The sequence below is a fragment of the Rattus rattus genome, chromosome 3, assembly GCF_011064425.1.
Source record: "Rattus rattus isolate New Zealand chromosome 3, Rrattus_CSIRO_v1, whole genome shotgun sequence".
Taxonomy (NCBI): Eukaryota; Metazoa; Chordata; class Mammalia; order Rodentia; family Muridae; genus Rattus; species Rattus rattus.
This window is the reverse complement of record NC_046156.1, coordinates 176,805,737-176,829,659: the sequence shown is the minus strand read 5'-3', so window position 1 is coordinate 176,829,659 and position 23,923 is coordinate 176,805,737. Positions and strand designations below refer to the sequence as shown.

The 23,923-nt window shown below is 43.0% G+C and overlaps 1 pseudogene; it reads right to left on the bottom strand.

Moving 5' to 3' along the window:
- Positions 1-303: 303 nt before the first annotated feature.
- Positions 304-1,029, bottom strand: LOC116895638 (annotated as a pseudogene).
- Between the last annotated feature and the right edge of the window lie 22,894 nt (positions 1,030-23,923).

The following is a 23,923-nucleotide window of genomic DNA, read 5'->3' as shown; positions in this document are numbered from 1 at the left end:
GATCATGTAAGGTGAAGGCTTGTTCAACTCAAATGAGGAATGTGGTATCCTAGCAACAGTGATGACATCCATTATTGCAAAGGCAGAGCCTGCAAATGTACATGTTACTTAGAATTACACTTGATTGGAGAAATGATTCTATGTACAAGTGGGTCCATATTCAATGTGCAAATTTTCAATGGAGCAGGCTTGGAGTCAAGGCAGGTTTAACAAATGCTGTTTGACTTCTCAATAGCTGGTGAAATGGCTTCCTAAAAGTGAACAAACTAGTCAAGGTGGGTGGAGGCAGCTCTCATTTTCCTCTTAGGTGTGGTGAATTTCATGAAGCATTAATTCCTGAGGTATGTTTGTCTCTGAACCATATAGTTTACATGTTCTTCTTTCAAAGGCTGCTACCATTTGTTTCACAACTTCGTCAAATAACAGTGTAGTGAGCTGAGAGTGTAGAAGGGAGTGAAATTCAAAAGAAATTGAAAAATCCAAGGTACATGTTCTTGGATAGCCAGGAAGACCTGGGCTAAAATGCCAAATAGTCTCCAGATGATTGAAAAGTTTCCCATCAGAACAAGATGTCTTTACCAAATGTGGCTTTACCAAGATTACTATTGATGTGTATTGCTCCAAAACAGAGGGAAACCCAATTTCTAATCGGGTCCTACAATATCCAGATCTCCTTGATATTATATCTGATTTTTTTACACCAAGGAACGAAATGCTTATAATCCTCCATTCCCATACTACATCATACATTTCCTGCATTGAGTACCCTATAATTCTCTCTGAATACTCCTTTCGTTTATTTACTAATGGCGTAGTGATTCTGAAGAAGGTTCTTGCACAGATCTCTTTAGGCAAAACTGAGGCACACAGTGGAAGGGTTCTGTTCATCAGTATACCACAGGGAGCTAAGTATCTGACATTGCACGCAGACCCCTGCACTGGGGCTTCCGTCACGGTGGTTGACTTTGGACGGCACCCCGATGCCACCCTCGCCAGAGCCCTCTGACTAGTCCTAACTGCCATGATCATCTTTGTGAAGCCTGTAGCCAATGCCCGCACCCGGCCCGAGGCTCCGCCCTCAGGCTGGCATGATGAGCTTTTTAACCTGTGATTATGTTTTCTGAAAGATGTTTAAGTACCGAGGACAAAGAGAGAGAAGAATTGTCTCCTTTTCCCTCCTAGAAGAATTTTTTTCCCCCAAAGGAGAATTTTTTTCCTTTTCCCCACTTAGGGTCTTTTGGCATTTCCCCCTTTTTCTTAGATAGCTTTATTAGGAAACTTTTTACAACTTAGTAATAGACTCTATAATCACTTTTCAAAGTGTCCCCTTTTCTTCCTGCGACTTCCTACAAGCAGGCCAAAAGAGCTGTGCAGTTCCTTCTGAGATAGAACAAAAGCTACGTTAACTTAATCCTCAGCTGTTAGGTTACAGGTGCTAATCACCTAAGCCAGCAGCTTTCTACCCTCAGAAAGAACAAAAAAGGTTTTACGATGTTTTTTACAAGTTATTAAAAGAGTCAGAGTTGGGATCAATCTAAGGCCAGTGGGAAAATTCCATCACAAACCTCTGAGCAAAGACCTCTCCCTTCCAGGAAGGGTAAAGCTAGTTTAGTTCCTGGAAAAGCTACAAACCAACAATGAGACAAAGCCACCTGTGCCTCCCAACCCGACCTGCTTGGAAAGTCCTGGATGGTCCAGGGACCACTAACCAGTTTGAAGGTCACCTTATTCCACCAATAGTACCCTGCCTAATTACTATTGTTTGAGTTCTGCCCTTATAGTTTGAAATCTGCCCTTATCAAAGGTATATAACTCCCTGTTAGAGTCTGCTCAGGATGGTCTCCCTCCTAAAGCAGGGCAGCCCCAGTATGCTCGAACAATAAAACTCCTCTTGCCACCTCTGTGAGTGTCTTTCAAGGGGTCCTCATATGGGTCCAACTCGAACCTCACATTATCACCAGCATTTCAGTACAGTTAGAGAACTAGAATGTCCTGAGACCCCCAGACTTTAAAGCCACACCAGAGTCCTACTCTGTGCCCCCACCACTACCCTCTCCAGGCTGGGAGGCTCTTGGCACTGATTCCTTAAGTAGCTTCCCTTTCTTCTCTCTTCTTGCGAGAGTTGGGCATGTTCTATTCTGTCAAATCTTTCTCTGATTCGTCACTTTGTCTGCCACTCAATTAAAAATCAATTTCAAACATGGGTGCTTCCTTCTACGAACTAACCTTCATTGTTTAGGATTAAAGTATTACACGAAGCGTGTGTCTAGCTAGTGGAATTTAAGGTATGTGCTTAAGCTGAGCCACATCACAACTAGAAACAGCTTTTTCCCACCCAACAAATAACACAATCTCAAGGTTCACAATGGGGTCAAATATCCTGCAAAAAGGAGAGAGTGAATTTTCAAGTACCCCAAATAACACAGATGAAGCAGGAAGTGCTCAGGTTGTTTTATAACACATCCCAGAGGAAGTGTAGGAAGATAATTCACACAGAAAATAATTGTGAATATATTCTCTAAAGACAGCAATGTCTTAAGAAAAACCAAAACCAAACCAAACCAAAAATAAGAGACGAGAGAAGAAAATCAGCTCTTCTTTCCAATGCAAGACCTTAAAATATACTCACCTTTTGTGGAAGACTCCCAATTTTTATGGGATATTGCTACTCAATTACATATAAACTCCTCTTGTAATACATTTTTCAAATGCTAAATTTTCTGCGTCTTAAGGTATTTTTCTTTTAATTTTAAATTGCCATTGTTGATTTCATCATATACTACATTGAACATTCTGTCTTCTCATTTTTCCAGGATGTTAGATTGTCTAATTTTAATAAGTTCCACTTCTCTTATGCACTTTTACCTTCACAAATGTTAGTTTTGATTATAAGCATGTTCATGTATATAAAGATGAAATTTATATATATATATATATATATATATATATGTGTGTGTGTGTGTGTGTGTGTGTGTGTGTGAAAAACAAAAAATAAAATTCCTTTCTACCTTGCTTCTTTGGGGATCAGCATATGCAGCTGTAATCCATTCAAAAAAATTGAAGTATCTCGTCAAAAGACTTAGAACGAGCCGGTGAGGTGGCGCATGCCTGGAACTCTGGCACTTGGGAGGTGGATGCAGGAGAATCATGGTAATGATGAGTTTAAGGCTAGATTCAGCTATGTAACAAGTTTGAGGCCAGTCCTGGCTATGTGAGACCTAGTTTCAAACAAACAACCTTGGTGGTAGCACAACCTGAAATCCCAGCAGTTGAGAGTCAGGCAGTAGAAGTAATGAGGTTTGAACGTTGATGTTAGCCTGACTGAAGATTGGTACTCTGTCTCTCACTAAACAGCAATCCTGCCATGACAGGACTTCAGGTGACCTTGCTCGTAAGGCTGATTGCGAGACTCACCTCCCAGCCCCAGTGACTGATGCTCGTTTGTACACTTTGCTTTTTAACCTGTTGTCCTGTATTCACCAGAGAAGACTGCCTGGACATGGAGTTAAGTCAATAAAAAGTCCCGATTAGCCCGCTGGTGACTACACAGGTTTTCCAGGATCCCAGTGTAGCCCTAAGCCTTTCTCAGGGCGCACGTTTAAGCACAAACCTCTGTTTTGGATAGACATAGTTTAGTTATCAAGAACGGTTAGCCAGAAGGGGAACTACAGAAGCTAAAAATTAAAGTTAGTACATGTAGAGACTTTCGCAGAGTTGTACGGACTTTGATGGTTTAAGCCTTTCTATGTTTTAGTTTGACAGGTGGTGCTGCTTACATGCTGAGTCTTACATCTGAAATGGTACTCCCATCATGGATTCAGTTGTGCTAAGGATAGGGGCCTTGTTCCAACTCTGTCTTTAAGTATCTTTAAATTAAAAAAAAATTTCTAGATATTTATTAAAAATTGGCTTCAGAGCTGAAGGTGTTTGCAACCTCACAGGAAAAACAACAGCATCAACAAACCAGACCCCCCCAGAGCTCCCAGGGACTAAATCACCAACCAAAGAGGAACCCATGGCTCCAGCTGTGTAGCAGAGGATGGCTTTATCTAGCATCAGTGGAAGGAGAGGCTCTTGGTCCTGTGAAGGTTCGATGCCCCAGTGTAGGGGAATGCCAGGGTGGGGAGGCAGGTGGGAATTGGTGGGTGGGTGGGGAGTGTCCTCGTAGAAGCGATGGGAGAGGGTATGGGAGAGGGGCAAATTGGGAAAGGGGATAACATTTCAAATGTAAATAAAGAAAATATTTAATAAAAGAAAAGAAAAAAAGAATAAATAAAACCTGAAAGCCCTAAAAAAAATTAAGTTGATAGATAACTCTCTCAATGACTAATATGAATAAATATTCTAAGACATTAAAAAAAAATTGGCTTCAAACTTGTAGCCAGCCATCTTCTTGCCTCTGTCTTCCAAGTGCTGGGATTAGAGCCATGCCTCCCCATCCCTAGCCTTTTTGTGTTTTGAGAGAGTCCTGCAGTCCAGGCTGAAGTGGAACTTAAGCTCTGCTTGTTTGCCTCAGCCTCCTGAGTTCTGAGTTTTGGCCCACTTCCTTATGAATTTGATTTGTTTGTTCATAAATCTTTTTACTGTGGATCATTTCCCTTCATGTTTTTACTTGCAAAAATACTACGCTATTATTGTCTATTTTACGTTTAAAGTGGTTTATGAAATGTTCTGTCGCCTTTTCATGTTCTGTATCTTTGGCTCTTTTTTTTCTTCTTGTTTTGTTTGCTTGTTTGTTTTGAAATGCTGTCTTATAGTGTATTCCAGTCAGGTTTTAAACTTGTGATCTCCTGAGCGTTGGAATTACAAAGGGGTCCCACCACCCTGGACTTAACATTGTAACAAAATTAGTTCCTATTAAAAGTCAGCTAAGTCTTTTTTTAAAATTTGACATATAAATATAAACAAGTCTTGAAATAAAAATGTCCAGGACTACATTTTCAGGTTGAAAGTATTTTTAGTTTTTAAATCTGCATACCAGGTAATAGGCTTAATCATGCCTTGCCTTGCCTTTGCCTTGCCTTTGCCTTGCCTTGCCTTGCCTTTCCTTGCCCTGTCTTTGCCCTGCCCTTGCCTGCCTTGACCAGGCCTTGGCCTGCCCCTGCCCCCCTGCCTCCCCTGCCTTCCCCTGCCTCCCCTGCCTCCCAAGCCCTGCCCTGCCCTGTGTCCCTGAAAGACCCTCCCCCTCCCTCCCCTCCCCCCCCCCTCCCCCTCCCCTCCCCTCCCCTCCCTCCCTTCCCCTTCCCTTCCCTTCCCTTCCCTTCCCTTCCTGGTCTTGATGTAATAAACAATAGGTGTATTTGAGGAACCAGAGCTGCTGGGGATGACACGTATCTCACACAGGAGACAGAGGAGTTGACCCCGAGCCCAATTAGGGGAAGGTATTTATAGGGAAAATTTCATAGACAGTTGGCAAGTCACACAAAGCAATTTCATTGGTTCGTAACTTGGGCTCAGTTCAACTCTAGGCCACTCTGCTTCTGGGGCAAGCTGACCCTAGTTCTCGTTTTTCTCAGGACTGTTGAGTCAGGCCTTATCAAGGCCAGATGGTTTATGGTGGCTATAGCCAGGCTACATCCCCAAAACATGTTATGTTATTCTTTGCTGTGAGGTGCACTTGTCCTCACAGCAGGGTCAGTGGGAGATAGTTTAAAATCTTTATTCTTTCATCACCATAGATCAGCCCAATTATGGCATTTTTTTATCTTTATTAACTTGAGTATTTCTTATTTACATTTCCATTGTTATTCCCCTTCCCGGTTTCCAGGCCAACATCCCCCTAGCCCCTTCCCCGCCCCTTCTACATGGGCTCCCCCTCCCCATCCTTCCCCCATTACCACCCTCCCCCCAACAATCACGTTCACTGGGGGTTCAGTCTTGGCAGGACCAAGTGCTTCCCCTTCCACTGGTGCTCTTACTAGGCTATTCATTGCTCCCTGTGAGGTTGGAGCCCAGGGTGAGTCCATGTATAGTCTTTAGGTAGTGGCTTAGTCCCTGGAAGCTCTGGTTGCTTGGCATTGTTGTTCATATGGGGTCTCAAGCCCCTTCAAGCTCTTTCAGTCCTTTCTAAGATTCCTTCAATGGGGTCCCGTTCAGTGGTTTAATGATGGCATTCGCCTGTATTTGCTGTATTCTGGCTGTGTCTCTCAGGAGGGATCTACATCCGGTTCCTGTCAGCCTGCACTTCTTTGCTTCATCCATCTTATCCTAGTTTGGTGGCTGTATATGTATGGGCCACATGTGGGGCAGGCTCTGAATGGGTGTTCCTTCTGTCTCTGTTCTAAACTTTGCCTCCCTAGTCCCTCCCAAGGGTATTCTTGTTCCCCTTTTAAAGAAGGAGTGAAACATTCAATTTTGATCATCCTTTTGAGTTTCATGTGTTCTGTGCATCTAGGGCAATTCAAGCATTTGGGCTAGTAGCCACTTATCAATGAGTGCATACCATGTGTGTTTTTCTGTGATTGGGTTACCTCACTCAGGATGATATTTTCCAGTTCCATCCATTTGCCTATGAATTTCATAAAGTCATTGTTTTTCATAGCTGAATAATATTCCATTGTGTAGATGTACCACATTTTCTGTATCCATTCCTCTGTTGAAGGGCATCTGGGTTCTTTCCAGCTTCTGGCTATTATAAATAAGGCTGATATGAACATAGTGGAGCACGTGTCTTTGTTGTATGTTGGGGCATCTTTTGGGTATATGCAATTATGGCATTTTTAAATGAAGTGTATTGATTGGATTTCTTCCCCTCTCATCTACTCCTCTCAGCCTCTATGTTTTCAGACCCTTAGGTCTTTGAGAATTTCAGTATTTGAGATTATGACATAAGCCTCAAAGATGCATGGTTTCTAATTCCTGCTTTTCAACGTCTCCGGTTTCAACTCCTTCCTTGTCACAATCTAGTCTTGAACTGGGAGCGACTCTTTTGTCTTAGTTCTAGCTAACTCCATCTGGTGCTTCATTGGCTGCCCCTCCTCCCCAACCCCTGATAACCACATCCTGTACAACTTTATACCTCAGTTTCTGGAGGTCCATTGCTTTATAACGTATAAAAAAAGTTCTAATCAGATAAAACTTTTGAGGTCCTTGTTAACAGAAACTTCTGCTTCCTGGCCTGTCTCTGCATGAGGTAACTGTGGTTTTGGCTTTATGAACCCTATCCTGCCTCTCTCAGGGGTCAAGAGTATTTTATGGTGTGGGCAGGCTCTTCAACCCCTGGCAAGTAAGACTCAATAGGGCCATCGTTGAGTGACATTCTCCTTTGTGTGTGGTATGGGAACAACTCTCCCATTTCTTTCTTTCTCTCCTTTTTCTCCCCCAAATCCAACCCAGTGCGTTCTCTGACCTCTTGGCACTAGCATCATTTCCTCTTTCATTATTGTGGGACCCAGCTCTCTGGTTGTTCTTGAGGTTGAAAAAACGGTCTGCAAGGAGAGTAGAGGTATAAAGGCAGACAGTGAGAGTTGAGAGCAGGAAATAGCAAAGACTGATCATGTGTCACGTTCCCTCTTCATAAAAAACGGCAGAAACACTGCATCCTCTCAGACCATCTGCTCCCGTTTCTGCAAAGCTGCTTTTCTCACTGGTGTGAAAAAGAGGGAGAAGGGTCTACTTTACTTCACAGTTTCAAGGATTCTATGATGGTGTGGTCCTATGGACTTGCGCACATTATCACTGTACAGGATGTGTGTGGTGGAAGAGCATTTTCACGGCAAGCCGGAAGCAGGGGCTGGGCATATAGGTGCATAGAGGGGTATGCAGGATCACAAGGACATCCTTGTGTCTGCCCTTCAGCTGGCTCCCCCAGAATTACTCTGCTTTTTAGTCAGATCCCTCAAACTCTACTCATCTCTGGAAGTGCAATCCCAGATCCAACCACTGGCGAATCAACCTCATCATTTTTCTTGTTTGGCTTTTCAAGAAAGGGTTTCTCTCTGTAGCCCTGGCTGTCCTGAAACTCGCTCTGTACCATCAGGCTGGCCTTGAACTCAGAGATCCTCTTGCTTCTGTCTCTCAAGTGCTGGGAATCAATCTAGTTTCTAAATCAAACCTAGTCTCTAAGTCCAAGGAAGTTGATGATGAAGGGTTATTCTCTAAGAAGCATTCAGTAAGCGCAGCTCTCTTTCACCTTTCAGTCAGGAGTAGCTTTTCTTGCTCTAAATTCTCTCAATAGAAATCATATTTGGATTTGAGGAGAGATACAAACCCAAGTGTCTCAGCCAGGCATAGGTGACACACACCAGGGGAGGCAGAGGCAAGGCCAGTCTGGTACAGAGCCAGTTCCAGGACAGCCAGGGCCACACCGGGAAACCTTGTCTTGAAAAATCAAAACCAAAACCAAACCAAACCAAACCAAACCAAACCAAACCAAACCAAACCAAACCAAAATACAAGCCCTCATGTCTTTGCACCAATTTTCATCTCTACCACAGCCAAGACCAGCTTATGGTATTTTGTTATAACAGTTCCAGCAAACTAAAATGTTTTCTAATTCGATCCTCTAATGGTCCAACCCCCTGCCCACAGAACTGCTGTAGCCGTTTCCTTCCATGCCTGACAGTTATTTTACAGTATTGCTGTAACATGCCTGCCAGTCACTGACACAGAGAATTGACTTGGCTCAAGGATGTGTTGACCACAGACCCTGTTTTGTTCTGTATGAGTTTGCTTAAGGAATTTTACAAAGCTTTACTTAGCACCCATCAAATCAAAGGTCAATATGAACTGTTATGACTCAAATATCTTCAGTCAGAGCTGACCACTGGGCAGCCCTTCCTGCACCTATGTATGAGCTCACTGTGTTTTTTGTGGCTGACACTGTAGAATGCGACTACTAAGCCAAAACATTATGATTATTAATACTCATGCTCTGTTATCTTAGTGTTCTGAAATTCTCCTGTTCACCACCCAGTCTCCATCCCCTTACCCTACTGAGCACCAATCAGCTTAAAGGGTAGCTGATAATACTTTGCCTGGTAAGCCAACAGCTCCCTTCCCTTTAAACTTTTGAACTTGGTTTTTCCTATAAAAGGCCTATCCGGAGACAAGCCTAGCACTACAATTAGGGTTCTGAGTCCTTTTTGTGGTCCGGAATGCTCAGTATTAAATTATGCATTCAACAAACTATTCTTGCTTAACTGAGATTAGCGTTTGTATGGTTTGAGTGATTCCTGAACCCCAACAGATCTCACCAACTAGGGGTGGCATTTTACTGGATTTTGACGTACAAACCATACAAACATTTATGATAGGAAGGCCCCACCAGGGCAGGACTCGGTGGCTGCCTGGAACTTTCTGACCTGGAGTTAATGTTCTGAGACCCACCTGGTATGAACCCAAAGCTCCAAGAATTTGCTTTTGTGTCCTCATTCCGACTTCCTACTCCTCCTCTTCTGCTTCTTTCTCCTCTTCTTTTACTTTTTCTATTTTAGAAGCATAACCTGCAGACCATTGAAAAGATATTTACTGATGCATTAACTCTGTCCTCTTTTGCAAGGCCACACTCAGTTTTAAAGAAAACCCAGCAAGCTGGTCACTCTGCTTTTCCTACCAACCCTGTTAGCATCTACAATGCCTCAAAGACCTCCTATAGCGAATCCAGCCTAGAGCAGTGTTCTCAACCTGGGGTCTGAACAACCCTTCCACAGGGGTCTCATATCAGATAGCCTATGTATCAGATATTTACATTATGATTTATAACAGTGGCAAAATTAGTTATGAAGTAGCAATGAAATTAATTTTGTGGTTGGGAGAACATCATATGAGGAACTGTAAAGGTGGCAGTATTACAATGGTTGAGAACCACTTTGCTCCAAAATTGCATACATACAATCTTGATTTGATGACCCTTTAAAAGCCAACTCCTCAGAGGGTGAGTAAGGAGAAGGCTTTAATCACCACGAACCATTTCAACCAGAATCATGACAATTCTGCGTCAAGCTAAGAGAAAGATTTCAACAGACACTGCGTGAGGCCCCCACTGGTATTTCTCTGGCTCCTTCTAGGGAATGGATTGAAGGATGCCATGCTGTAGGACATTCACAAGGCTGAGATTTCTCTCCTTTCCAGGTGCCTTCCTGATATAAGCCTTGGTTTTCAATAGTTTCCAGGGACAACCTGGGCCTCAGGCGATAGTCTTTCCACCTCTGTGGATGGTGTCACCTTCTGACTAGTTCAAGGTCCATTGATTCCTATTGCTACAATTCAGGTCATTGCTGGAAAGGAAACTCAGTGTTTAAGAACACTGTCTGCGGGTTGGGGATTTAGCTCAGTGGTAGAGCGCTTGCCTAGGAAGCGCAAGGCCCTGGGTTCGGTCCCCAGCTCCGAAAAAAAAAGAAAAGAAAAAAAAAAAAAAAAAAAAAAAGAAGAACACTGTCTGCTCTTATAGAGGACCCAGTTTTGATTCCCACCATCAGCAAGGCACTTCTGAACACTTATAACCCGACTTCCAGGAGATCTGATGCCCTCTTCCCCCTCCCTCTATCCTTCTTCCCTTTGTTCTCAGAGAGGGTGCGTTACCCCGGGTACCTGGGTATCCCTGAACCCTGGCACAACAAGTTTTTGCAGGATTAGGTATATCCTATCTCACTGAGGCCAGAATGCTCATATTAGGCTACATTATTAACTCTCTCTTATTCCCTTTCAGGGGAATATGTGATGTGTTTTTCACCAACAAGTAACAACCTTCCCACAGTACACTCTTAATATACCCATATCCCAAGTCACACGATTGGCCTCCCCACCTTTTTACTTGGAAACAAACATTCCCTCATCCTTGCCTTCGAGGAGATGCTCGTCTATTTCTAAATTTGCTAATCACGACCTGGATACCAAGGCAAGTTAAGTGAAACACCATTAATTGCACCTGTTGTTGGTCTCAAGGCATTTGAACAGTTCTCCAGTGCGACCACCAGGTGGCGCCATCTAGCCAGATCAGAGTCCTTAACTTCTAAGGCTGGCTAAGTATGCAATACGAACTGATATGTCAATCATAAAATAATTTGCTCAAGAAGACTTTAGAAAAGATTGTCAGTGTATTTAAAAGATTACCAAGCAGTAACATTTTATTGAGAAAAGTATATACTTATTGGATCTTTAGTTTTTGAGGTGGGATGACAGTCACGAACAATGTTTTATAAATTTTTAAATTTTATAATTTTACAGTATATTATTTGTATTTAATATTTAATTATATAATATATAAATTATACATTATCTGTTTATACTATATAAAACATAAAATAAAAGTATAAAATTATAGATTTTATAAAATATAAATTATAAAATAAAGTTACATAAATCAGTTCTTGTTTGTCATTACGTTTTAAACTCTTATTTTGTTTATTTGTAATTACTATTTTTGTGTGTATGATATATGTGTGTGTGTAGGCCTGTGTAGAAGTCAGGTGACAATTCGTGGAGTTGGATCTCCCTTTCCACATGGAGGTTCTGAGTTCTGGGGACAAAGCTCAAGTCATTAGCCTTACAATGTTGGGTGACAAGCCGCTTTCCCTGCTGAGCCGTCTCACTGCTGCACATTTGGAAAGACTATTGTATGTCATTCTGTGCACTAAGAACTGGAGTTACGAAAGTTATGTATGAGCTGTTTGTAGGCAGCCAGAAAGGAAAGGTGCGTAAAAAGCATCATCAGGCGTGAAGCCAAAGATGAGACTGTCCATGGGGCAGTCGGAAAGGAAAGCTCTACCAAAGCTGTAGGTGTGAAGCCAAGGGTGTGACCTTCATGACAGTGGATCCCTTTGTCTCTCTCAGTCACGTTCCAGGTCAGAGGAAACTCAGAGCTGGGCTGTAGTTGTTCCTTGACTTGACACTTTCTCCAGGGCACAGCCTGCTCTCTTTCATAGAAAGGCACAGCGGTCTGCACTGCAGCCTCAAGACGCAGAGTGAGTCACGTCTTTACTCTGAAGGTTTCCACCCAGCGTCCACAGTTTGGTTTTAGGTAGCTGCCATCAGTGTAGTGACCGGGAGATGGGTTATGTACTTGAAGCTAGTCTTTCCTGCTTCTGGGTCTTGCTTCCTGAACACAGTAAATCACTCCAGGCTTTAGAAGCTGTTTGTCTACCTCCCTAGTCTTGAGATGGCCTTACAACTTATCAAATGTCACCTGAAGAGAAAAGGATGCATGTGTGACTTACATTTGACTATGTCTTTCATATCAGCTATGGTGTCTTACCTTTCTCAGTGAGCAGCCCCATCTTCTTATTAACTTCTGTGCTTAAACTTATATTAAAATATCCTGGGGCTGGAGAGACGGCTAGGGGTTAAGAGCATTGGGTACTCTTCTAGAGGACCTGGGTTCAATTCCCCATCACCCGCATGGGAGCTCACAACTCCAGGTCCAGGGGATCTCATATTCTCACACAGACACATACATGCAGGTAAAACAGCAGTGCACATAGATAAAAAAATAAATAAACCTTCAAAAGAATACTGTTATCACACCCCCAACTCTGCTTCATTAGGAAAAACAGCTTTATTTATTAGCACAAGGAATTTTCTGTTTGTTATTCTAGGCCTTTTGTTTCCCCTGTTGAGTTCCTTGACCTGTCCCAGACAACTTGATTTTCTCGTCTGCATCCAAAATCGATCAGTTCCCCGCATGTGCCTGTGAGTGTGAAGAGGTGAGTGACTGATGATTGATAGCTCACCCCAGAATTGTTCCATTTTCCATGGAATTATACTTCATCTCATTACCTCTCCAAACCCCTTAAAAATACCATAGCTTTAAATTCTTAGATTTTTCTACCATGTAGGACCGGAATGTTGGACTGGATGGTTTAACTTCATTCTGTATAGAAGAGTTCTCCCATTAACTTGCAACAGATTCAAATTCTACTCTGAAAACTGTATTGGACAGCATCTCCCTCCAGCTTTTTCATTTCTCATTTCATTTCATTTCATTTCATTTCATTTCATTTCATTTCATTTCTCTGGGATTTTATAACTAATTCTAACAAGATTTGTTCTATCATATACCGATGGATGTTTTGCCAGCATTTTGTGTACCCCAAGTGTGCCTGGTGCCTACAGAGGGCAGAAGGTACCACACCTCCTGAAACTGGAGTTACAGATTGTTGTGAGTCACCGTGTAGGATCTGGGAATTGAACCTGCATCCTCTAGAAGAACGTCCAGTCCCCATAACCACAGAGCCACCTTTAGCATCCCATGCTTTTCCTTCTTTATCTGACTTAACTTCCCAGCAGCCCTGAAACAATGCACTGTGTGGGAAAGTGGTCCCCACTCAGGTACACCCCAGGTCTACTTTCCTCCTGGTCCCATTTACTGGTCGTTGTCTTTTAGTCTCTGGGCCTAGTTCCTATATCCTGGCACCTCTCAGATACTGTCTTCCTTTAGTTCTTTTTATTCCCCAATGGCATCAGAATTTTATTTTATTTTCTGACAATTTTCTTTTTGTTCCAGAGACTTCCTGCAATTTAATCAAGGACAGTTCTGACTCTCAGATAAAATAAATCTCTCCTGTTTGTGCTGAGAAACAGCAGTGCTCACCACTGTATGCGCACACGAAGTGGGAAATGTGCAATAGAGAAAGTCAACGTTTCACGTAACGTCGATTTAGATGAAAATAGCCACACCCGGCTAGGGGATCTGCTATTAGGCAGCCTAGATCTAGACCAGGAAGTGTTCACTGCTTTATGGAAGACATGGGATCTTAGAAAAAGCAGAGAAAAGACACTCTTGGCCTTGTCTTAGGAAACAGGTTCCTGAAGAAGTGATGCCTGTAGGGAAAACATGGAGTGGATACTATATAGGATGCAGGAGTCTCTGCGGAAAGAGGCAAGGGCATAAAGAGGAGATGTTGCTGGGACTGAGTGAGAGACCTGACCCAGGAAAGACGGCGTTAGCTGCCCACTCTGTGAGCAACCATCCTGCTGTGCAGACGACACTGCTTTGTCATTGCCGCTGTAGCATTCAGCATCCCACTGCGTGCTGTCCAGCATCAGACACCATCCTGTGTCTGGGAACAATTCTGCTCACACTCATGTGCTCAGACACAACCACGTATGAAATGGGTGCCCCAAGTCGGCCATACGACTATGAACCCTAATGGGAATAAAAATCTTTTGGAGATAGGCTTGACTTGCTTTTGTTTATCAACTCTGGACAACCTGGTCTAGCTTTCCTCTCTGCGGTCTCCTGCTGGTCTTGCTGTGTCAGTGTCTTCTGTGTGCTAAATCCTGGAAGGAATTCAGGTCAAAACATACAATGCCCTTTCCCATATGCCTCCAACTGTGGCTTCTTAACATTAGACTCTGAATAGGGTATTAAAAGCCGTTGTTTTATTCAGAGACAGCAGTGTTCACTAGGAATTCCCAAATGTACTTTCTTTAGCATGCTGCTCAGTTTGGGTTGAAAACCAGAGAGAAGGTGACTCCTTTAAGACTTGCCTTACAGTTAACTTCTCTCTGGAGCCAACCTTTTAAGTCTCCATCTTCATGGGCAGGTGAGAATTTTCAGTTACCTATATGATAGCCATTCACCCGACATATTTATTCAACTTATATTAAGTGCTGGGCTGAGTTTTAGGTGACCACTATGTAGAATTTAACAATCTAAATCTTTCCGAGTGCCACAGAGGCTGTCGTCTAGTGTGTATGGAGACAAATGACAAATAAACTCATAAAATAATGTTAGTAAAAGGTGAAGGGACACACGGCCTGGGCATGGCCTCACTTCCACTCTGAGGCTCTTGAAAGGTCTTTTTCCTCCCGGGCCCAAGCTCCCAGAATAAGGACTCGGAGACTCAACATATATTTGCAAACACCTTGGCCATACGCTTTGGTTTGTTCTCGGACTTGCTCATAACTTAATATCCCATTAATTCTAATCTAGATCCTGCCACACCGCTGGCTTCTCCTGCTCAGCTTCTATACTTCCGCACCCCTCCATGTTCTTGTGTGAGTTTCCCTCAATTCCGGCTTCTTTCTACCCCAGAATTCAATCTCCCTTCCGGATGTCCCACCTAACATTCTACCCTGTCCTATTGGCTATAAGGTTTTTATTGACAAGTGATGCATCCACACAATACACACGATATTCTCTCTACCTTAGGCCATGTTGATGTCTATGGACAGGGCTGATTCTGAGGGCCTTGTTTGGGTCTATGGTCCTACTGTATGCTGGAGCCATGTCTGTGTTTCTGTGTCACCAGAAACCATGTGGAAGTCCATGATCTGCGCTCCCACTTACTGTGAAGAACAAGGAGGCTACTTTTCTTTTTTGAGTTAGATCTGTAGGAGTGGCTTTAATACAGACACTATTCTGACTGAGAGAGTCACACAAAGAAGAAATTGCTGCTAACTTTGAATCTTCTGATTACTCAGCACACAATTCTGCACATAGAGAGCTCACACACAGAAGCTTCTGTCAATCATGTGACTTCTACTGCTCTAGTCCATCAGTGCCTATTATTACCTACCTAGTGATACATTGTTTACCCAACTCCTCTAGTACAAGCTATACATTCATCTCCTTATACACCACTACACAAATCAGCAAGCTTAACAGCTCAGTGAGGTCTTCACTTTTCCTACATACTGGGTTTCAAGTTTCTAGAATTCTTTACAAGCAGTAAAACCAGAGTCCGTTAGTCAAAATAATGAAGATAAAATACTTGAAGTTTCTGAACCTAAAAACAACACTAGTCAAAGTTAGAAAAGAAGCAACAATGGTACCTAGAGATTATCTCTTATCTGTCTTTGCCCAAAACATCTCCAAGGAAACGTGATAAATGAGTTTCACTGAGTATTTTTATATTTAAGGCAAGTGAGGAGGCTACTTTTGATGTTAAATCAGTGACTGTAGATATACAGTTGAGAGAGAGGGACCTGGAAGGCTTCTGTGACAACTCTTCCCCCTTCCTCCTTCCCCCTTTCCCCTTCCCCCTTCCCCCTTCCTCCTCCCCCACAAAAAAACGTATAACAGTCTAGACAGGAAGCCTGAAGAGAACTCTGAAAAAGTGTGATGGGGATGCTGAAGTGTATCTCTCCATAATTAATGGCTTCTGGCGTGCATATGGGAGGGGAAAGACTCAGTTCTATTTAAGGGGCAGCCACTGAGAGTCTGACCATGCTCCAGTGAGTATGTAGATAACACAAATTAGACCTTCCACCATTTTATTTTTTAATTTTATTTTTAATTTTTTTTTGAAGGAGGTGAGGTCATAAGAGTGGGAGGGAAAATATGGAAGGCTGATGATCAAGGTACATGATGTGAGATTCCCAGAGAACCAATAAAAACTGTAAGTTATAAAATGAATGAAGGCATACAATGGTATGTTAATAGAATAAACAGGATTGGGGGGTGATGTAACATGAAATTGGGGATGATCTCTCTGGGGAGGGGACATTGGAGCAGAGATTGGAGATTGGAAGGATGGGAAAGAGGAATGTGCAGACATCTAGAGAGAGCAGTTCCAGATGGAGCGCAATCTGTTTCATAAGGGAGCTCGGCCTGGACCAGGAGAAACAAGCAGGTCTGTGCAGCCAGGCTGAGGGAAGTGGAGGGCAAGAAATAGGCCGTGGAAACAGGCAAAGACCAGAGGTTTTTAGCTTTATGTGGCACTTCCTGGAGTTTGGATTTTATTCAAAGTATTAAGAGAGGCCCCTGAGACAGAGGTGAGAAATGGTTGAATAATATTTTAGGAATACTTTCTGGTTTTCTGTCCGGAGACTGGAACATGGAGGAGGGAAGGAGGATGCAGAGAACACAGTATAGTAGTTGAGTAAGAAATGTTGCTCACAGATTCAAATATTGGAACACTCAGTCCAGAGTTGGTCATACTGTTTGGGGAGATCCTGTAACCTTCAGGAGTTTTGCTGGAGGAAGTTTGCCACTAGTGGTAGACCTCTGGTGTTTATAGTTATACCTCATATTTTGTTAATTTTTTTCCTGCCTGCTTCCTACTTGCATTTGAACATGTGTATTCTCAAGTTCCTGTTCTTCATGTCATGCCTGGGGCTTGCTGCTGTGTCCCTCTTCTAGGATGCACTCTTACCTCTCCAGAACAATAAGCAAAATAAACGCCTTATGTAAGTTGACTTGGTCATAGCATTTTTATTATAGCAACAAAGCAGTACCTACTATATACAGGCATAAGATTGTTGAGGTGAACAGTGATTTTTGTTTTGTTTCTTTGTTTTTGTTTTTGGTCTGGGTGGTAACAGTGCAAGCCAGGAGATTTGAAATAAAATCAAGTATTTTATTCTATTATTTTATGTATGCATATCTTTATCTCTCGTTGTGTAAGTGCACATATATGTGCAGATACTTAGAGAAGTAGAAGGGGTGTTAGATCCCTGGAGCTGGAACTACAGGTGTTCCTGAGCTGACTGACGTAGGATCTAGGGTCTGAAACTCTGCTTCTCTGATAGAGCAGTAAGGGCTCTTGATTGTCAAGCTCTCTAGGCCCCCAAATAAAATCTGAAGGTGGAATTGTCAACAGTGGTGGTGCAGAGACAACACCCATGCTTCTGCTGCATGAGGAATTAATTCCCTTATGCTTTCGGGCCCACCACCCAGGCAAACACAGATCAGGTAAACCCAGATATTTTTATTTCCCTACAGAAAGAAATGTTTAAGATAGGCCAATATGAAGCAAAGTTGGAGTTAATTTAAAAAAGCATTTTACATTTTAAATATGAACTTTAAGTATGGAACTAAGAAGAGAAGTACCAGGGATGGGAGCTCAGGTGTGAACTTATAAAGGGAAGTAACACTTCATATATATATATATATATATATATATATATATATATATATATATATATAGTCTTGACTAGTGTGGTGGTTTGAAGGACAATGAGAACATCCCCCATGGGTGCAGCAGATATTTGAACACTTGGTTTCCAGTTGGGGGTGTACTTTGAAGAGATTTAGGAGGCTCAGTCTCTGTGAATGAAGTTTGTCACTGGATAGGATGAGGCTTTGAGATTGAAGGCCTCCCATCACTTCAGGTCATGCTCTCTGATTTGTTCTTGTCGTTGAGGATGTGAGCTCTCAGCTTCCTGCCCTGCTGCCCTGCCTGCCACCTGATGCCATGACAGACCCTTACCCTCAGGAACCACAAGCCCAAATAAACTCTCCCTTCTGCAAGTTATGCTGGTTATGGAATTTTTTCATAATACCAGAAAAATACAGTTGGCTGAAGTTACGATTGTCAAAGGATTTCTGAGACATTTCAGCTCTATCACAGCGTGGGTCCTGACAGGAATCCTGACAAGATTAACAGTGGTAAGGTAGAGCATGGATACAGGAAGCTAGGATCTCTTCACTGTAAACAAAAGGTAATTGTGTTGTCTTTGAGAGACCCAGAAAATATTCTAGAGAGGAGCGAGGCCATCCAGGACATCATACCCACCCAGGCCTTATACCTGTCTTTGAATTTTTGCATTTGAGAATACTTTTATATAAAGAGCATTGATTTGATATTGACAACTGTCTTAGTGTTCTTTCTATTGCTGTGGAGAGACATCATGACCGCAGCAACTCTTAGAAATGAAAACATTTAATTGAGGCTGGCTTACAGTTTCAGAGGTTTAGTCAATGATCATCATGGTAGGAAGCATGGCAGCACACAGGCAGACACGTGCTGGAGAGGCAGCTGAGAGTTCCTCCTCTGCAACCTCAGGTAGCAGGAAGAGAGAGACCCTGGGTCTGGCTTACACATTTGAAACCCCAAAGCCCAACCCCAGTGACACACTTCCTCCAACAAGGCCACACCTCTAATAGTGCCACTCCCCGGTGACCAAGCACTCAAATCTATGAGCCTCTAGGGACCAACAAACCAACAACACAGCAATTCCCAGCAAATGTTATTCTTGCTGGGCTTCTGGCTTCAGCCGGTCTTCGGAGTGAGGGGCTCCTTTTCCCTCATGGCCCCACAGGTGTCCCTACTTTTCCTCAGAGCAAGTTGAACTTTCTGAAGAACCAGACGTTGGATATAAAGAAGAGAACAAAGATGTCTCTCGAGTTTTGAGTCTGAGCAATTGCATGAATATTGGAGCCAATGTTTGAATCAGGAAAGATTGGACGGAGGCTCACTTGGAGTATGTGTTCTTCAAGTATAGACAGCAGGCAGGTGTCGAGATGGGAACCCAGATTCCATAAGCATACATAGTTAGGCAGCAGCTGGAGATATGATCTGGGCTAGAGGATATGTTTCATAGTCTTTTTATAGTCATGGATCGAATGACCAGGGAGAGGAGGCTGGTTAAACAAAGCATTGAAAACCTGAGCTTCGAGATGTGGGAAAGAGGAGGAACTGTCCTCAGAGAGACCTCTAAAGAAGAGATATAGTGAGAGCGGAAGGATTTTCCAGCCAAACGGAAGAGAAGCGAATTCAGTGATGGGTGTAGGTCAGTTAGGAAGGAGATCACTATTCAAGGTCAAGTTCAGGGCAGTGGAGCCATGTAGATCCTCGGATGGGTAAAGTCCACAAAGCAAGGTGAGGAAGAGGCTGTAGTGAACTCAGACAGATCGGCTCATGGCTGCTCAGGAACAAAAAGCACTGGATGGAGAAAGGACGGCTCTCTTGTTATAATGAGGATGTTATTTTGTCCTCTGTACCTCACTGAGAAGCCCAGACTGACTTAGAATTTGACTTGTAGTTGGTCTCCTCGCAGCTGAGATTACAAATATGTACCACCATCACCATCCCTGGCTCCTTCGCAGAGTATTAGAGGTAGGGTACAGGACCTGGAAAGCAATCTCTTTCCTGGCTACAGGGCCATTCAGAAGGACTTTCACTTGAGAATTCAGGTTGTATAGAAAGGTTGGAGGCAAAAGCATGTGGTGTGTGTGTGTCTGTGTGTGTGTGTGTGTAAGTTAGGATGTCAGGTGGCCGTGATGTTTTGAGCTTCAAATCTTTACTTTGTCCCAAAGTTTGACAGGGTCTCTGTGTAGCATGACACAAACTCCACTTGGTATTGGGGAAACTGAGTCTACTAACTGAGATGTAGTCTAAGACCTATGGATTATTGTAGACCAGTTAGTTATGTGGTATTCTGTGAGAAACTACAAAGCCAAAGGCCAAGTTCATTTTTATTTTTATGATGGGGGAAAATGAGAGGGACATAGTGATAATTTCCTCTCTCTACCTTGTTTCTCATCAACTCTACCTCATACTAAAAAAAAAAAAAATAGGTTAGACCTCACCTGAGGAGAGCCAGCGTCAAGGAAGCCTGTGGATGATAAGATTAAAGTGCAGACCTGAGTCTTCAGGTACTGCAGTTACCTTGTGTCACAGTGGAAACTGCTCTGAACAAAAATCACTATGTGACTGATTGCGCTACTTCAGGATCTCAGATGATCTCTTGCATTAGTGTTTTCACTGAGATGACAAATGTTTGCAGAATAACTTGAAGGAGGAATTATGGATGTAGTGGATGGCAGAACACGTGCCTGTCGACTGTCTTTGTTTCCACATCCCAAAGCCTTTTCCCTTATCTAATTGCTTCTAGAAATGCCTTCACTGACACACTCACAGGAGTGCTTATTTCTAAACACAATCCAATCAAGATGGCAATCAAGATTGACCATTGTACTTATGCAGTGAAATATGGGGGAGGGTAAAACGTCACAAGTCCCTGTGGGTTAACCATTCTTAGGATGTGGTGTAAGTGGAGCTGTGGCTCTCAACTTTGGCTGCCCATTAGAATCTATCTCCCAGGGGAGCTTTATCACAGCCAAGGGCCATCAGGCATCCAGGTGACTCTAGTGTGAGCCAAGTCTGAGAAGCCTGCTGGACAGAAGGTGTAAATCAGAGTTCAGGTTACAGCAAGATCCCAGCTGTTTTTACACGCCCAGGAGACCACTGGCAGGTGGAACCAGTGAACTTGAATTTTTCTGAAGTTGGTAGAACCCCGTTGCAACACTAGGTGTCGCTGTAGAAAGGATGAAAGTTGTAAAGACACTGGTGTTTGCAGTCTCTTCCAACAAGGGAACGATTGAGCACAGCCGTTCACAAGAGTAAACTGCAGACAGGAGAGAAGAATGTGTTTAATCTCCTTACTCATTTCCTAGAAAACAATACAAGTTGCTGGTGAAAGCATTTGGTTTCTGCAAATAGACCCTTAGAGTTAGCTTTCTGCAGATTCCCATGCCAGTATAACTCTTGGTATTAAAGTACATCAGAATTAGACACAATTCAAGTGCTCTCTAAGAGAAAAATGGTTATATTATACTCACTCAATTCATTTTCATGTAGATACAGGGAAGTCTGAAAGACTGTTATGGACATTGAGTTTAAAAATTATCAATATACGCTTTGCCTTCTCTTCCTCCTCCTCCTTCCTCTTCTTCCTCCTCCCCTTCTCCTTCTCCTTTTTCTTCTTTTTCTTTTGTTTTTTCAAGACAGGGTCTCTCTGTGTACTCCGAGATCTGCCTGCCTCTGCCTCCTGAGTGCTGGGATTAAAGGTGTGCACCACCACCGTCCAGCTCAAGCGGGCAAGTTCTGCTGTGTGGGCATTTGTGCAGCTCAGAGAGCTACTGTGCGATTGAATAAGCCACGAGAGACAGCTGTGTGTGTCCTGAGTTTGAATCCTACCTATGGACACAGAAGTGCTGTGTCTAACCGTGTGTGCCCCCGCAAACCCGTGTGTACTGTATCACTGACAAGGAATCCAGGGTCTCATGTAGACCAGGCTAGCCTTGATCCTCCATGAAGCAAAAGCCGACCACGGACTCCTCATCTTACAGCCCCCATCTCCTAAATGCCAGGACTTACCGGCGTGTACCTCTACCACTTTGATGTGTGACCAGGTGTCCCTCTGTTGCTGTTTTCTGTGGCACTGGCGTGTGGTATCCTTCGGTTTTTTTCATTTCTAAAGCTATATATTTTGAAAAAAAAATCAAGATATACAATCTGATAACTGTCTGACAAAAACCAACCCAAAACTATGCAAGGAGAAGAAAACAAAAGACTGTGAATCGAATACTGGCAGCAGTGTTCTTCAGATTGTGGATGCTATTTTATTTTGTAAATAATTCTTTAATAATTGAAACCATTCCCCCAAACAAAGTTCTAAGTCAGTCACTCTCTCTCTCTCTCCCTCTCCCTCTCCCTCTCTCTGTCTCTCTGTCTCTCTGTCTCTCTCTCTCTCTCTCTCTCTCTCTCTCACACACACACACACACACACACACATACACACACACACACAACTTGTTTTTCTGTTCTTCTTGAGATATCCTTAACACACACTGGGCGATTTTCATCTGCAGTTACTGTCTTCCCATTTCAGAAACCTAGGAAGAGACATCATGTTTGCACAGCACAGCATGATGGCAGTGTCATAGGTTTACAGCTCTGTATATGGTTCAATAAAATTTATTTTGATGCTTATATTTTGTTCAAATTCGACTTTGGGGCTTATAAATGGGCAGCTTGTGTTGTATGTTTATCTCTGTGTCAGGGTCAACAATATCTGCCCATGAGTACAGACATAATTGATCTTTGGAAAATATAATAATAATGATAACGATAACAAACAACAACAACAACAACAATAATAATAATGAATCTCTTGGGTTGACGAGTTGGCTCAGCAGGTAAAAGAGCTTGCCTCAGCAAGTCCAATGGCCCAAGAACTTGATCCCTGAAACCTGCAGAAAGGCAGAAGGAGAGAACCAACACCCGAAAGATGTCCTGTGAACTCCACATGAACTCTGACTCACTCACACCCCTGCCCACATCACGAACCTTCCCACAAAAGTACTGTCTTGCTGCTGACTAAGCACTAAGCAGAATGTGATAACCATCTATCAGGCAATCTCTTAGGAGAAAGAACTACAGCCTCATCTTTCAAATTAGTTAATCAGGTACAACGTACAATCATTTTAAAAAGAAAAAAAGAACAAATTTCTTTCTGATATAAACAGTAACTAGACAGCTCTTCAGAGAGAGGATTTTTGGAGCAGCATCTGCTCGCAGATCTCTTCTATCTAGACTCTCTAGGTAATGGGCTGGTTATCTGTGTGGGCTAATTGGGTTCATGAAGTGGAAAAACAAACATCTCATGTCTGTGTGACAGATGGGGCTTTTGTACTTTGACATCCACCAAAGCCATGCTGCCAAGGTCCCAGGAAACAGAAAGAATGGCATCGTCCCCCTTGATGTTTAAATTGAGAGGGCTGTAGGGTCTGGATTCTATTCTTGGGTCTTAAAATTGGCAAAAGCTTACTTAGCTCTTTAAACATTTATCAGGGTGGCGAGATGGCCAGTTGGTAAAGGGGCCTGCTGCCGAGTCTGAATTTGATCCTAGGACACACATAGGATGAGTGAAAACCAACTAACTCTCTCAGGTCATCCTCTGTAAAACAAAAGTAAGTGCCAAACATTTAACCAAGTGTGCATACACTGGAAAGACACAGAAAGAGGATCAAGGTCACACTTTCTAGTCCGTGCTGCAGGAAACGGGTGATATTTCTGACAAGTTAGGCCTCTTCAACATTTGCCTTTTCATTGCCAGTGGCATTAACAGGCTCTCGTTAGAATGTTCTGTCAGAAGGCCCTTAATTGATGGACAACTTGTGCTGTCCCAGCCTTAAGAGTCCTCACACTGATTGACTGGAGGCCACTTTGCAACTAAACTAACACCTTCTCTCCTCTCCTTGGCTTCTATTGAGTTCGGTAAGTTTTACTTGCAGGGATAAAACAGGTCAGAGGGTAGGAGGGAAATGTGTGACCTCCAGAACCAGCGTTTATTCTTAGTGCTCAGCTCCTCACTAGCTCTGCTTTCTCCATCTGAGCTCACACTGTCTTAGTATCCTGTAGTCAGTTACGCACAGGTCTTCTTCTTAGAAGCTGGTCCCCATGTGAGATAGCAATCCCATTCCACCTTCACCACTTGCCAACCTCTCCTTCAGAAAGCACATCTATGTCTGTCA